This window comes from Oryx dammah, unplaced genomic scaffold, assembly GCF_014754425.2.
Source record: "Oryx dammah isolate SB20612 unplaced genomic scaffold, SCBI_Odam_1.1 HiC_scaffold_16, whole genome shotgun sequence".
Lineage (NCBI taxonomy): Eukaryota > Metazoa > Chordata > Mammalia > Artiodactyla > Bovidae > Oryx > Oryx dammah.
The window spans coordinates 19644128-19649867 of record NW_024070200.1 but is presented as its reverse complement, the minus strand read 5'-3'; the positions used below and the strand labels follow the sequence as shown (position 1 = coordinate 19649867).

The following is a 5740-nucleotide window of genomic DNA, read 5'->3' as shown; positions in this document are numbered from 1 at the left end:
GCTGGGTAGCTTTATCAGCCTGTTTCCTGCCATTAATATTTGGAGCATGAGAGGATACACAGCTACACCCTTCTTTCATTTTCTACTTTCTTTGTCCTTTTCAGTCCAAGTTGGTGGCATTTCTTCTTGCATAAAGTACTTGAAACCTTGTGAATCTCCTATTTATGCCACAGAGATTCCTGTCCAGGAGCTCTGCAGGATTAGGCTGGAACAAGCCACACCTGCTTTCCATAGCGATCTGAAGACAGTGGCTCTGGACTGTCTTGGGACTCCCTTCCAGACCTGCTGCTCTTAGGAATCTTTTCCTGTCTGTGCCTCCCTGAACTCCTGAAAGATTCCAGTGTTTGTAAGAGATGGTATCATCTAGTGACTCTCACTATGAGAACACGGGAGTCCCTGCCCTTCCGTTCACAGGGGTGCTGGAAATAAAGACACTCCAGGTTTGACGAGTCTCTCTGGCAGACTGGAGACCTTGCGTGAAGAAACCTCTACCCCGATGTGGTTGGTCGGCTGCTGTCCCGAGGGGTTCCTTCTGCTGTCCACAATCATTTATGGACCAACCGTTAGATGAACATTTCAGCCCTTTTCCTCTACAGCACCTGGACCTGTCAAACTCCATGATCGATGTATCTATCTGCACAGCCTTCTGTCTCACTGTTCCAAGTTGCTGAATCTCAGGCTGGAAGGCCTCTGGCTTTCGGATCCCATTGTCAATAATCTTGCTCAAAACACAGATTTACTGCGACTAAACCTTTCTGGATGTTCTGGATTCTTTGAATCTGCCTTGAAGACTCTCCTGAGCAGCTCTTCCAGACTGGATGAGCTGAACGTCTCTTGGTGCTATGACTTCACCAAAAAGCACGTACAGGTGGCTGTTGCACACGTGTTGGAGACCATTACCCAGCTGAAGTTTCATATTCAAAGAATCTGCAGAGACCAGATGTCTCTACCTTAATTGGAAGATGTCCCAGTCTTGTCCACCTAGACTTAAGCAATAGTGTCATGCTGAAAAATGACTGCTTTCCAGAATTTTAACAACTCAGCTACCTGCAACACCTATCACTCAGTTGGTGCTTTAACATAATACCTGAAACTTTACTTGAATTTGGAGAAAGGGTTGGGAACTCATGTACACCTGTGGTGGATTCATGTCAATGTATGGCAAAACCAATACAGTATTGTAAAGTAAAAAAATAAAATAAAAAAAACAATAACACTACAAGTCTTTGAAACTTTGCCAGACAGTACTCTTCAACTGTTAAAGAAAGCCCCCCCCATCTACAGGTTAATTGCTCTCATTCACCACCATCGCCAGGTTGACCATTGGCAACAGGAAGAACCAAGACAAGTGGGGCATCAAATGCCAGCTGTCACTGGAGAAGCCCAGGTGTCTATGAAGCCTCTATTGCAGAACGGTGTCTCCTCTTTTCTTTGAACATGGCAAGTAGGTAGGAAGCCCAATTGTGGAGAGCTCAGTTATTTTTATTCTTGGTTGTCCATTGCCTTCCTTCTACAGGTATGTTAGGGAACCATTGGAGAGAGAAAACTATGAAGTGTTGCTTTTTAGAAATGAATAGAGAAGGCAATGGTACCCCCACTCCGGTACTCTTGCCTGGAAAATCCCAAGAATGGAGGAGCCTGGTGGGCTGCAGTCCATGGGGTAGCAAAGAGTCTGACACAACTGAGCAACTTCATTTTCACTTTTCACTTTCATGCATTGGAGAAGGAAATGGCAACCCACTCCAGTGTTCTTGCCTGGAGAATCCCAGGGACAGGGGAGCCTGGTGGGCTGCCGTCTATGGGGTCGCACAGAGTTGGACATGACTGAAGTGACTTAGCAGCAGCAGCAGCAGGAAAGCTTTTATCACTGCTATACTCTTAAGGGTATATGCCCTTAAGGGTATATATACTCTTAAGCTCTATGCTTTTTGAAATTTTGGGGAGAGTGAGCCTATAATTTCAAGATCCCTCAAAATTTGAACTACATCTTCCAAGTGCCCTTTTTTTGTAAATTTATTTAGAATCAAACTTAAAAATCACCACCAGCAAATCATTTTGATAGCCTATATGGCAACTGAACTTGATTCTATTTAATTTTTCAGTCCTGCTTTATTATAAGACATAGGTTGAAAAAAATAATAAGGTATTTGTATTGTAACCTGAAAAGAATGAGAATCAAAGAGTAGATTTGCAGCAATCTCTTCTGAGGATAGCAAGAAAAACAGACATTTTAACTGTGCCTTTAGATTAGCAATCGAATTGATGGAAACAAATATCCTCAGGTCATTCACCTTAAAACCCAAATAAAGAAACAGACAATTGGCCAACCAGAGGTATAGAATTGGTATAGATTTTAAAGACTCAAGAGGCAGTTTTCTATAACAGTTTAACTTGCGGTATCCTCTAATGCACATTAACGAAGTCTCCTTTATGTACAGTTTCTCCCCTAGAGGAGGAAATGGCAACTGACTCCAGTACTTTGCCTAGAAAATCCCACGGTCAGAGGAGCCTGGTGGGCTACAGCCCATGGGGTCACAAAAGTCAGGACATGACTGAGCGACTAATACTTTTATTTCCTTTATGTACTGTATTCCCAGCATTCTGAATTAGCGGAGGAAATTGAATTGTGGACTTCTGACTTTATGATCAAATTATCTTAACCTGGGTTCTTTAGCTTTTAAAATGACTTGCTTTGTTTTAGAGAGGTGGGAACCAGTCAGTCTCTGATTCTTGAAATGTTGGATGGAATTCTGAACTGTGGATGCCTGCCATTTTCCTTTTTGCTGAGGTTCTTGAAGTTATTTTTATTTCACTCTGGAATCAAGTATTTTAAATTGTTTTTTTTTTAATTTTAATGGCCTTCCGCAATGATTGTTTCTAACAACCCGTTTTATAAAGTTCTGGACCTGGAGTTCCCTAAGAACTGCATGTTCCTTTCAATTAGGAATATACACTAGAAGCAGGTGTGTGTTCTGTGCAGTTTCAGAGCAATAAGCACAGCTGGCACCTGCATAAAAAACTCGAGTGCTGAACCTTTTGATAGCATCAGTGATTTTTTTTTAAATACATAGAAGCAAAAGGATTAAATTCTACTTGAAACACACACACACACACACACACACACAACACTAATTTTTTGTTTAAATCAATGACCTTCCCATATGTTCAAAATGGAGCAAAAAGCCCAAACTCATCAGTTCCTTTAACATTGCTTTTTTTAAAAAATCAGATATTTCAAATGATAGAAACAATGGTGTGAAGTGCCCTTTTCTGCTCAAACCTAAGGAAGAACATTTTTACAAAGTAGTGTTATACGGGAAATGATTAGGTTCCAGTTTGGTAGTAGTTTAAAAGTGCTACATACTATTTGAAATTATTGTTTACAGATTAGTGACATGGGCTGGAGGGAGGATCCAGCTGGCCTCTGGTTTCCAGATACCCTCACACATACAGTACTTCCAAACTCGAGTCCAGCCATAAGCTATTCTGCTATCACGTCAGAGTAGTCTGTATTTTTGGTATGTGATTTCTGCTTTTACAGACTTGTTTTAAAATAAAACACATTTTTTATAAAAAATGAAAAAAAAAAAAGATTCCTGTCCATACTTAGAGGCTTGTCCATAGATCTTCCTGGAAATTCTCATCCTCAATTATGACTGATCACATGTAGGAGGGACAATGCCCGTAAGCTTCCTTGTTCTTCAGTCACTCATTCGTGTCCAACTCTTTGCTACTCCATGAACTGTATAGCACGCCAGACTTCCCTATCACCAACTCCCAGAGCTTTCTCAGACTCATGTCCATGGAGTCAGTGATGCCATCCAACCATCTAATCCTCTGTCTTCCCCTTCTCCTCCCACTTTCAATCTTTCCCAGCATCAGGGTCTTTTCCAGTGAATCAGTTCTTCACATCAGGTGGTCAAAGTATTGGAGCTTCAGCTTTAGCATCAGTCCTTCCAATGAATATTTAGGGTTGATTTCCTTTAGGATTGACTGGTTTGTTCTCCTTGCATTCCAAGAGACTCTCAAGAGTCTTTTCCAACACCACAGTTCAAAAGCATCAGTTCTTCAGTGCTCAGCCTTCCTTATGGTCCAACTCTCACATCCATACATGGCTACTGGAAAAACCATTGTTTTGACTCTGTGGACCTTTGTTGGCAATGTAATGTCTCTGCTTTTTAACTTCCTAAATTCTTTTAAGTTTAAATGAGATCTGTGATCCACACCCCTTTAGTCTTTTTAAAGAGCCTTATATGTGACTGAATACTCTGATCTTTTGATCTTTCTGAGGTATAGGCAAAAGGTTGTACAATCATGCTCTGGGTTTTCTGGTCTAGAGCATACTTTCTCTTAATTTTAGTATCTTTTGCAATCTGGCTAGTCTGGAAAATTCTCAAATCCTCGAGTCCTCCTTCCTATTTATTTAACAGTTTTACCCTAAATTTATCTCATTCTTCTCACATTTCATTATAAATATCAAGAAGATCATTCAACACTTTCCCCAACTAAATATGTAAGTGTTGCTGTATTTTCAACATTTTTCTTGGAAAATCTCAGCTAAATATTCAGTTTTGTCATTTACAAAGTCTGCTTTCCACATAACAGCAAGACATACTTCCACTAAACTCACTGCCACTTTAAGACAGGATCCTGTTTCTACTGTTTGTCACTTCATTCTTAGCTCTCATTGGCAGTAACTTGCACGTCCATATTTCTAACAGTTTCTTCATAATGATTCATATATTTTCTGAAACAATTTCGATATTCATTATCACACTTCTCACCTTATTCTAAGTCTTCAGTAACAGAGTCACTAACATCAATATTTCTTACAATCTATTCAAAGCAATCCAGGCATTTTCTGTCATGCTTCTCAAAACGGATGTAGGAGAAGAGAAATGTTAGCAAATTATAAATTTTAAAAACTTACGAATACGTTAAAGTTTTCAAAATCCAGAAAACCAGCATACTATGTTTTATTAATAAACTGACTGAAAAACCTCTATGATACTTTCCCTCCTCTATTTTTTGATTACCTCATCATATTCCAAATAACTTAAAAATATAAATTTTATTAGAAGAAAAAGATAATTCTGTTATTCCTCTAACATAAATGATTATTTTTTTCTTATTTTGATATGCTAGAAATATTTCTTTTTGCTTCACAATCTGTTATTGGAAATACCATGTAAAATTTTAGAATGGTTATAAAATTTGGGTAAAATCCTTTTCAAGGATTTTCTTATCTGAATTGTAAGATTTCAAGGAACAGACAGTTTTCTTGGGTATTCTCCAATCTTAAATACTATTTGAACTGTTCATAGACATTCATCAGTTTGTCACTGATTCTGTATAACAGCTCTATATTATTGTTTGTTGTTGTTGTTGCAGTTGTTAATGTTGCCATTTTGTGTTGATTGAGAAGTAATGTTAAATATATTTCCCTTATGTTAATATGATTTCACTCTTGTCATGGATTGGATAATCAAAAATACAAGGCCCTAGTCAATACAACAACCACCAGTTTAGCAATGAATGTAAACAGGAGTTTCTTATTGAAACCCACATTTTTCAGTCTATTTCAGTTTCAAGGTGGCATTTTTGTGAACCATTTTAAGAAATTGTCAAGCTTCAGGAGAATAAGATGAAACAGATATATTAAGATGTGATCTGATACTTTAGAATACATGAAACGTGTGACCTCACACTTACATTCAATCTTTATAGTGGTACTTCTGTA

At 38.5% G+C, this 5740-nt stretch overlaps 1 pseudogene; it reads left to right on the top strand.

Annotated features, from left to right (window-relative positions):
• Nucleotides 1-551: 551 nt before the first annotated feature.
• Nucleotides 552-1397, top strand: LOC120875047 (annotated as a pseudogene).
• The last annotated feature ends 4343 nt before the right edge of the window (nucleotides 1398-5740 follow it).